The sequence below is a fragment of the Scylla paramamosain genome, chromosome 32 (genome assembly GCF_035594125.1).
Source record: "Scylla paramamosain isolate STU-SP2022 chromosome 32, ASM3559412v1, whole genome shotgun sequence".
Taxonomy (NCBI): Eukaryota; Metazoa; Arthropoda; class Malacostraca; order Decapoda; family Portunidae; genus Scylla; species Scylla paramamosain.
In genome coordinates, this window is record NC_087182.1 from 13198654 (window position 1) to 13209880 (window position 11227).

An 11227-nucleotide genomic window follows, 5' to 3' on the forward strand; every position below is an offset into this window, starting at 1 on the left:
GAGTAAAGATCTGTGCCAAGATCGAAGATAAATCATGTTTTGTGCCTTCCGTTTCTGGAGTTCGATGGTCTGGAGGTAACGGTGGTGGTGGCAGTGACGCTGGTGGTGGTGGTGGTGGTGGTGGTTGCTAAGTTACCCAGTGATCCCACTACACCGCTCTCTCTCCTCTCTCCTCCTCTCTCTTTGTTGTCTCTTTCCTCTCGCCGCCTCCTTATCCCCTCCTTCCTGCATTCTTCTTATCTCCGTTTGCTTCTACCTATCTTTTGATACCATTCCTTTTCTTCTTTCCATCTCATCAATTTTTCCGTCTCCTCCTCTTTCTCCTTTTCATTTTTCTCTGAAACTTTTTTTTTTCCCCTCGCAATGTCTAATTTCCTTAATTTTTCTCTCTACTTCCTTCTCCGTCACTTCATACGCTCCTTTTCTTATGAGGCCCCAGTACAGTTCTCTTCCTGTTCATTTCATCACATTGCCTCCTTCACTTATTTTTTCTCTTTATCCTCTTCCTCCAATTTCCAGTACGTCTTTCTTACCTTTTTTTTTTTCTTTTCTCCATTTTCCTTTTCCTCCTCTTCTTATTTCAGTTTTCAGTACGTCTCTTCCTTTTCATTCTCCTCTCCTCATGCTCCTCTTTTCTTTCTTCTCTTCCATTTTCCAATATATCTCCTTTCATGTACTCTTCCTCAAACTTCCTCCTCCTTCTCCTCCTTCTCCCCCTCCTCCTCCTCCTCCTCCACGTAACAGTTCGTCTCCTCCCTACAGTGGACCGCGCCGCTCCGTCTGAAGACTGAAAGAATAATCTCCAGGGCAAGATCACTTTATGCAGGTAATTGGATTGACCTTTCTCACCCTCGGGACGATCCTTTTCTTCCTCTCGCTCTCTTCCTCTTCTTCCTCTTCCTTCTTTGCTTCCCCTTCCCTTCCGGTATGTGTTGCTTCCGAGTATTCTTCCCTTGTATTTGTTTCTCCCTCCTTTCCCTGCCCTGGTTTCCTTCTGCCTTTCTTCTTCCCTCACTGGGATTGCCACGTGTGGGTCTAAAAGCTTCTTGGTGTTCCTTTTATTTTTTTATGCTCTTGTTACTCGTTTGTTTTCTGCTTGCGTTTTTTGTTCTTGTTGTAATTCATCGTCATCATCATCATCATCATCATCATCATCTTTTCTTCTTCTTTTCTCTTTCTTTTCTCCATTTTCTTTTCTTTTTTTCTTTTCTTTTTTCTTCTCCTTCTTCTTCTTCTTCTATTTCTTCTTCTTCTTCTTGTCCACAGGCTATAATTTGCCCTCCACTTCCTTGTACTCTCTCTCTCTCTCTCTCTCTCTCTCTCTCTCTCTCTCTCTCTCTCTCTCTCTCTCTCTCTCTCTCTCTCTCTCTCTCTCTCTCTCTCTCTCTCTCTCTCTCTCTCTCTCTCTTCACTTCTAATTCCCTGACGCTTCCGGTTGAACCTGAGAACTCTCTCTCTCTCTCTCTCTCTCTCTCTCTCTCTCTCTCTCTCTCTCTCTCTCTCTCTCTCTCTCTCTCTCTCTCTCTCTCTCTCTCTCTTCACTTCTAATTCCCTGACGCTTCCGGTTGAACCTGAGAACTCTCTCTCTCTCTCTCTCTCTCTCTCTCTCTCTCTCTCTCTCTCTCTCTCTCTCTCTCTCTCTCTCTCTCTCTCTACTTCTAATTCCCTGACGCTTCCGGTTGAACATGGGAATCCCCCCACCTCTCTCTCTCTCTCTCTCTCTCTCTCTCTCTCTCTCTCTCTCTCTCTCTCTCTCTCTCTCTCTCTCTCTCTCTCTCTCTCTCTCTCTCTATATATATATATATATATATATATATATATATATATATATATATATATATATATATATATATATATATATATATATATATATATATATATATATATTTTTTTTTTTTTTTTTTTTTTTTTTTTTTTCTTATACACAGATTTTTTTTGTTTGCCATGTTTGTTCATCATTGATATTATTTTTTCCTTTGTTTTCTTCTTTTATTATTCTTAATTAATATTACTACTACTACTACTACTACTACTACTACTACTACTACTACTACTACTACTACTGCTACTATTACTACTACTACTACTACTACTATTATTATTTTTTTTTTATTATTACTATTATCATCATCGTCATTATTATTATTATTATTATTATTATTATTATTATTATTACTATTATTATTATTATTATATCATCATCATCACTCTTATTTCTTTTCGTTGCCTTGGGGTTTAGTGCTGCCTCTTTGCTTCGTGCTGTGGAATCGCGCTTGTTAAGTGGCGTGTTCTCGCTGAATTTTTAAACAGAAATATTCCCTTTTAAGCGAGCAGGAATTAAGAATGAATAGACGGGAAAACATGAACGCGGAATTATTCATTTTCCTTTCGCGCATTTAGGGAATTTTGCTGCCCAAGAATTACATGCATAAGTGATGAAAGAGAGATTTATGCATGTGTAATTATGGTTTTCATGTGTATAGCCTTCCATGATCTCCTCGTTCACTACTTGTTACCTGCGCGATAAAGTGAAGCAAACAGGTGTGAGCATTTCCTACCGCACCGCTTTACATGTGCGTACATACCAGGCCTTTGTTGCCCTCAGTGAATCTCAGCTCAACACAGTTTGATTAATATACATCAGGATTTTATTGTTTGGCGTGAATCGAAACAGTTGTTGTTGTTTTTGTTTTTGTTTTTGTTGTTGTTGTTGTTGTTGTTGTTGTTGTTGTTGTTGTTGTTGATGTTGTTCCTGCTGCTGCTGATGATGATGATGTTATTGTTGTTGTTGTAGATGGTGGTGGTGGTTTCATCATCATCATCATCATCATCATCACCATCAGTCACTGGCTACAAAACAATCAGTCAGTTAATGGACAAAAGATGAGAATGGAGTGGTGAGGTGTGGGTCAGGAAATGATAAGTCAGTGATACTTTACTTTTCTCTTATCCCTCGACACTGTCTTCCTCTAATGCTTCAAGTAGCTTTTCTCTAAAGTTTCAGTTTTTCTTTCGCTTCAAATAATCTTTCTGTAAAGTTTCAGTCTTCTAACGCTTCGAATACATCCCGACGCAGTCACACTGCAAACGAACCTAAAAAAGATTAACAAATGAATAGAAAGATGATAAATACAATTCAATATATATTAATAACTGTGAAGTACTTATCGTACGTAGTACAAGAAACCTATACAATAGGTGTAAAATTAAGAACAAAGCTCTGATAATATCAGAGAACAAAAAACATTTAGGAATTTTGATAGCTCTGATCTCCGTTAGAGAGGAAAAACAAGGCATGGAGGCCAGTAATAAGGCAAATCTTGTATGAGGAGTCAGTTTTAGGAAAGCTAAAAGTAGAAATCCTGAAGTAACATTAAATCTATATTCGGAACTAGTCAGACCTCATGTAGGTTATGTTGTACAGTTCTGGTCCCCATACTAGAGGAAGGCTACAGGCCTGTTAGAATCAGTACAAAGGAGAATGACTAAAAAAATGCAAAGGATGAAAGTAGATTGAAGCTCATTTACATTCCATAGAGAGGCGTAGGCCGAAAGGGGGATCCGGTAGAGATCTTTAAGTGATATCAAGCATAACAAGGGTGACATTGGCAAAATCACCAAGGTCAATAATCAGATAGGACAATAAAAAAACAGTAAAATTTTGGTAAAGTTAAATAAAAAAAATAGAAAGGAACTGGTTCTCAAATAGAGTGTTATATGAAAGGAATAGACTCAGTATAATCAGGTTCTTGGTTTCGAGTCATCAGGGAGCTTTAAAAGATCATTAGATAAATTTATGAATGAGGACGATAGGTAAAAATAGGTAGCTATATTTCATGCAAAAAATGCCACGTGTAGGCTTGACAGCTTCTTGCAGTTCCCCTTATTTTTTCAAGTTCTTATGTTCTTATGCATCAAACAGTCTCCCTCGAGCGCCTGAAACCATCTTCCACTAAAGTTTCGACAAAGGAAAACTGCGTAAAGTTATACCGTTTCATCCTGCCTTTGCCTCCACCACTAACTCGTCCGTCCATTATACTCTGGTTACGGCGGTGTGGACACGACCTGGGACTCGGCAACTCTATGTAGATATTATTCAAGTTAGGAGCCAAGTCATAGTGGCTGAGGGAACGTAGAGATAACATGGTGCAGGGACCGGAAATGTTCAGAGGATGGAAAACGAAAGAGGACGAAGGAAAATAGAAAAAGAAGGGGATTTATTGCGGAGGAAAGGAAAGAAAACAAGGAATGATAAAGAAAGGGACAGAGCAAATATAGGATGAAGGAAACGGTGAGGAAAGATGATGAAAAGGAAATGATAAATGGAGAATAAAAGGAGGAGAGCTGAGGAAAATGAAAATAAAAAAGAAGATAAAAAAAGGAAAAATAACAGTAGAGAAAGAGACTGAAAAGGGATAATTAAATGGAGGATTAAAGGAAGAAAAAGCAGGGAAAGAGAATAGAAAGGAAGAATACATGGAGTATACACTAAGGAATGGAAAGGAAAGGATGGGTGAAGAATAAAGAAAAAAAGAAGAGGAATAGAAAATAGAGAAGGAAGAAGAAGGAAGGTCGGTGAAGAAAGAGTGGAGAGGATGGGATAATGATGGGAGAGGAATGAAAAAGATAGAAAGAAACGAAGGATAATGAGACAGGATGGAGAAAAAGAACATGAAAGGGAAGAGAAATCAGAAATAAATAACAGAGTAAAGGAAAAAGCAAACAATACGATAATAGATAAAAGACAAAAGGGTAGAAATAGAAGAGGGGAAAAAATCGACAGGAAGAAAAAAGGAATAAGAAAAGGAAAAATACTGAGAGGAGAAATATAACTGAAAAAAAAGCAAGAGAAAAGGCGAGGGAAAGCGAATAGGGAGAAAAGAAAATAGAGGGAGAGGAGGTAAAGAAATCTTGAAGGGAAAGGGTAAAGGAGAAGACGGGGAAGGGAAAATCATAATACTGTCATAATATATCACTTCAAACGAAAATATATCACAGCCTTTTATCATAAGCAGTGGACGGGAGAAGGCGTAATACAGCCCCGTGTTCCTGGGTCTTCTCTACCTCACCTGGCCCCGGGAAATTAAATAAAGGTGATAAGAAAAGAATAAAGATGATTACTAAGTTACAAAAAAAATTACATGGGATTTTTTTTTTTCTTATCCTTTGTTGTTCTTTATTTTGTTCTCAAATGAATACTAAGCACAAAATTAAATGAGACTCTTTTTCTATGTTGATGTTCTTTATTTTCTTCACCATGATTCCCTCTCCAGTCACGGTTTAATCTTCTTCCTTTAGATACAAGACTGCAAAGTAAGCAGCAACAACAACATGCATCTCCAGAACTAAATTGGGCTCCATTTTGGAAAACTTTACTCTAATTTTTTTTTTTTTTTCTCTAGGGAGAAGCAAATTCGCGAGATTTTTTCCCCCATTTTTTGTGTCCTTGCCCTGCGTCTTTCACGTACAAAAGAAAAAAAAATCTAAGGCAAAAAATATAACATTGTAAAGACAAACAACTACAACACACAGTTCTTTATAGAGTAACATGCAAAGAAACGTATCTCACATTCTTCAACTTCCTGTACGTCCTTAGTAAGACGGAAGCGACAGAGATACGTTTCACTAACTAGACTCTGCACCGGGCACTGTGGTATTATAAAAGAATCATTTCCACTCATCTAAACTATTACTGGAGGTTCCATAATAAGAACGAAGCAGAATATACACTCCTCTCTCACTAAGCTCTTACTAATGCACACTCTGGCTATGAGAAAGCGGTCATTCTTCCCAGAGACGAATTCTCAGGCAGGAGTTAAGAAAGCAAGAGCTGTTTGTTCAGAGGCCACGTGTAAAGCCTGCACGTGCCACCAACCCTTTATACGCCTCCTTCTCCTTCCCCTTGTTGCATCACATTACCTCAAGGTGTTGCAGAGCCAGGAGAGTAAATTAATAAATCAGCTTACCCTTCTTTCATCTCCTGCTCCTCCTCTTCGTCCTCCTGCTTCTCTCCTGTCGTCCCCGTTTTCGTTCTCCTCTTTATTCTCCTCCTCCTTCGCCTCTTCTTCATTCTCCTTTCATCTTCTCTTCCTCCTCTTCCTCGTTCTCCTTTCATCTTCTCCTCCTTCTCTTTATCATCACACTCTTTATCATTCTCCTCTTCCTCTACCTTTTTCTCCTCCTCTTGCTCCTCCTCTTGATCTTCCTGCTCTCATTATTTTTTTTTATTCTTCTTCTATTTATTTATTTATTATTATTATTATCATTATTTCTTCTTCTTCTTCTCCTTCTTCTTCTTCTTCTTCTACTTTCTTCTTCTTCTTCTTCACATTTTTGCTCTTCTCCTCCTCCTCTCTCCCTCTCCCTCCTCCTCCTCCTCCTCCTCCTCCTCCTCGTCCTTTCATACCACCTTCACCTGTTTATAAAATGTCCAGCTTCTGTCTGCGGAAATGCCAAGGATTTCAGTGACTCATTTACAACACACAATAACGCTTCTCTTCCCTTTCGCATCGCTAGAGGATTGGTTATTTTGGAATCCGCAACACCACTTCCGGTTCCAGTGGTAAGTTATTTTTTTTTTTTTTTTATACTCGTAGTCTACTTACTGTACATATATTAAAAATCTGCAAACCGTGTCATGTAACTTATTTCCCTTTAGACACAGAGACACACTGCTTCTGTATTTCCATAAGGAGTCTATAAACACTTGCATCTGCTTGAGGTGGTGCGCGTGGGTCTCACCAACACACATACGGCAGCGTAGTATATCGTGGCCGGTGAGTGGATACGTATTGTATATCTGAAGTGTTCGTAAGCTCAATAACATATGCGTATAATTTTGGTACGATCTTAACACTTAGAAACATGTAAGCTGGTGGAAGTGTGGAAGCAGAAGTGGTTGGTGGTGTGTGCCTCGTGATATAAAGATTACAAACACTAGAACATAAGAACATAAGAAATAAGGGAAGCTGCAAGAAGCGACCAGGCTTACACGTGGCAGTCCCTGTATGAACACACCCACTACAGATGGTACAGACAAGTGTTGCTAAAGGAAGGAAGAGTAAGTCTTAATAGCTGCCCCTGATGTGAGTCATCGGAAGTACGAAGAGAAAAATATCAGTTAAACTTATCCAGTACATAAAAATTAATAGGAGTGTGTTACGTTCCCACCGGAAATATACATAATTATTTTTTTTCACATCTCAGGTAACTGACTAAAGTGTAAAACCATTTGACATAATTTGATTTCCGGGAGATTCTCACTTCCTGTCAGTCTTTCTCTAAAGTATTAGACAAACCTCTTCAATTTTATCCGCATTTTTATATACAAGTTCTTCCTTTTATTTTCCCTTCCCAGCGTCATGGTGATCTTTTCCTTCAGCCTGGTCGAACCCTTTACCCCACCAACAAACACTCGCCTGCTGCTCATCCTCTAATTGCTTCCTTTCCGTATTTACCACCTTTGTTTATATCATCAACTTCAACTTTTCCCTCTCCATTTTTTTTTTATACCTTTTTCTTAAGATGGGCTGTCTTATTTTTTCCTTTTTCTTGCACTCTAGATAATTCACCCTCTTCTTTCTTTCTCTTTCCCTTTCTCCTGTTTCTTTTCCACGCCTCACTTTACGTATTTTTTAGGCGATCTCCCTTTTCTTTATTTGTCAAGTACTTATAACTTTCTGTATATATGTACTTCACCTTCTTCTGTCTATATGCTTTCCCTCCTCCTCCTCCTCCTCCTCCTCCTCCTCGTCGTCGTCGTCGTCCACTACCACCACCTCCTCCTCCTCTTGCTCCACTTCTCTTCATCTCGTTATATCTTTCAGACTCGTTCTCGCTCTCTCTTTTCCTCTGCTATTTCTCATGTACACCCGCATTGCTCCAGTACTTCCTCTTCCCCTGTCTGATCTTCCTACGTCTTTTTTTCCTTCTTCCTCTCCCTCATCCTCCTGTCATGTCTCCTCTTGCCAACAATTCTACATATCTCGCACAAGGGGTTGTATTTCTCTTCCATTATTTCACTTTCTACCTTCTTTCTTATCTATTTCCTTCTTTCCCACCTCTTCCATCTCATCTCCAACATCCTGGACCTCTACGGATCAAGGAACCTGTGGACTTCGCTAACAACGAGTCCCTCATGCACTAACAGAGTTCGTGTTCCACCGTAATTAGTAAAGTTAGGGAAAAGAGTAACAATAACTTCCCGTGTGTCCCTTACCGATCTCACGCCCGAGGATAGTGACGCTGAGGTTACGCCTTCCGGGAATGGCTTAATTATAAGCTCATGCTAAGGAGTACAGTGTGGACTGAGTTATAGGAAGAGACTATACGTTCATATTAAAGAGTAAACACAGGATTGAGATAAGGTTGTAATTTCTACGTCTATCTTTAAGTCTTGTTTGAATTGTGCTAAAATAAGAAATTTTCATTGGGTTGTATAATAAAACAAGACTTTTACTGACAATATCTTATCATGTCACTCTTGTTAGTGTAAGTGTTAATTATCACTCACTCCTTCACTCCTTTAACAGGTGAACTTTGGATCAGTGTGTCTTCACATGCATATTTTTTACCTTCCTATGTCCTAATTTCAAAATCAGAAATAACAAGAGAAGTCTATAACTGTACTAATTGTTTTCTCTTCTAGCTACTTACTTTCGTTCAATAAGCATTCAAAGGTGTGTCTCACTTCCTTGAATAAATGTGAATCAATATAAAAAATAGAAGGAAATAAGTGTGTGTGGATGTGAAGAACAACTTTCTTCCTGAATCTACTGATTTATGAAAAAGAGAATGACATTGAATGAGGATGTTATGTCGTTATGGTAATACAGAAATGAGATTTCATTTCCAGACTTACATAACTAACAGGTTATAAATAAGTATGTGTTTCTGTATTTTCCTGAGAGTCTATTCGAGGAAGGTTAAAATTTACACGAAAAGTGTATTTCTTCGGTCTTGTACACGCGCAAGTAAGAAAGGTAATGTGAACTCCCGAGGCTTATATGATAGTCACCTCTCACCTCTGAGCGACAGTTATATAAAGGTTCGGGGAGGAATACCCTTACACCGCATATGAGGATGAAACGCCAGTTCCTCTTGAAGTCTATTTCAGGATTACAGAGTGTTACGTCAACACTGTCTGAAACCCACCCGGCGCCAGCTTACGCTTGGTCTGGTCCGGCGGGCGGCAGGACGAGGTTCAAAGTGAGGCAGGAATATACTGATTACCGAGGACATAAAGTACATATGATATGATGAGGGCAAAACACAACATATACGCGTTACATAGGCCAGCCTTGCCCTTACTCTGCACAGAAGGGCTGTTGGTTCACGGCTTTGCTGAGTTCTGTCTTGGTGCAAGGCAATTTTGTGGAAAAGGTAGCGTTTTCACCAACCTACTCGCCACTACATGACGCCATTGCTGTGGCTCGATCACCAGGTCTCTAAGGTTCTCCCCGCCGTGCCTTGATCTCGGTGCACCCACCAAATGTTCCAGAGATTCTTGTCACGCTGGGTGGGAAGGTGACTCATTAGTAATTTGGAATGCTTGGTATGCCTGACAGTGATGACGCACTTGAAAGCCACGCCGCTATAATACAGTGCACATCGTTTATGCTAATCACTTATGCTTGAATATATTGTGCTGAAATATATTCGTAAGATCTTAAGGGACTGTTATTTCAAAAAGTTTCGTTCATGCGTATATTTTTTTTTTTTTTTTTTTTTTTTTTTTTAATGCTTGGTGCTCACAGAGTTAGATTAATTTTTTGGTAGTGTACATCCACCCACCCCATCCCGGACCTACTCATTCATTCACGACCCTTCCTCCACCCCGCCCACCCTGCCCATCCTGCCTCGATGTGCCTAACCCTCCCCACCCACCTCCGTCCCGCTCTTATGTACCTGACCCTCCCCACCCAATCCCACCTCGCTCCTATGTGTCTGACCCTCCCCCATCCACACCGCCCCGCTCCTATTTGTCTGATCCTCCCCCACCCACTCTCGCCTCGTCCCTAAGTGCCTGACCCCACACCCCACTATGTTCCGCGGCCCACACACGCCCTCAGGTCCTCGTCAACCGGGCGTCTGGCATCATCGCGCAGTTTTATGAAAGAAACAATGGCGTTGGCAGAAGCGCGAAAAACTCAATCAAAAGGGAAATGCAAAGTTGCAGAAAATTTGAGTGTCTCGCTTGATCTGATAAGAAAGGCGGGTGTCGGATGGATTAAGCGACCCTGTGTCTTGACTGTCTCGATCTTAACTGATTCTTCTTTACACTATCTCGGTCTTTCGTCTTCTTATTTCGGCAACGCATCGGATGAAGCAAATAGACTCGGTACCATAAAATGCAGCAACATAGGCAAGTTAAAAATATTGTTACAACGAAACAACTGGAGATTTTAAGAGCATCTATCGCACCACATCTTTATCCTGCTCTAATAGCAAGCAGGCAAAATAAGCAGACTCCATCTCTCGCACTCTAACGACGCAGGGGTATTTAAAATGTCACAGTACATCAGAAAACACAACAGAACAACGTGTTATAACTATTGGAGATTTGAAAGACATTTTCCTCACACTATCATTTCCTCCTCTGGTAACGCATAACAGACGCAATATAGCGCAATATATAAGCAATATAGTTGTCATTCTTTACAAAGGTAAAAAAAAACTTCTCAAATCACAAACACAACACTGTCTTTACTATCGGAAATTTCAAACAGCATCCTCCTCACCATCCCGGCCTTTCTTCTTCTTTATCCGGAAACGCATTAGGCAAAACAAGTACAGTAGATTTCATCTCTCAAAATCTACCATAGCAGCAAATTTAAATATTCCCTGTGAATCAGAAACATAACCGGAACTTCAGCTGGACTTGCTTCAACGTATGTATGTCTTACGTCTTCGTGTTCCAATAACGGCATCAGACGAAACAAACTCTATCCCTCGCAATATAGCCAGACAAGATTAACAATTCCCTCTAGATAAGAAACTAGAGATTTTAACACCACTTTTCCCACAACATCTTCCTCCTGCTCCAATTATGTACAATGTAAAACAAGCGCATTCCATCTCTCACAATTTAACAAGACAAGATTAAAATTTCCCCCTGAATCAGAATCACAACCGGATGCTGTAACATAACCTCAACACACTCCCTTCCCTATCCCACACAGCCTCGATCCCTTGCTCCCTCTTTCCCTGCCTTCCCCTCTCTCTACCC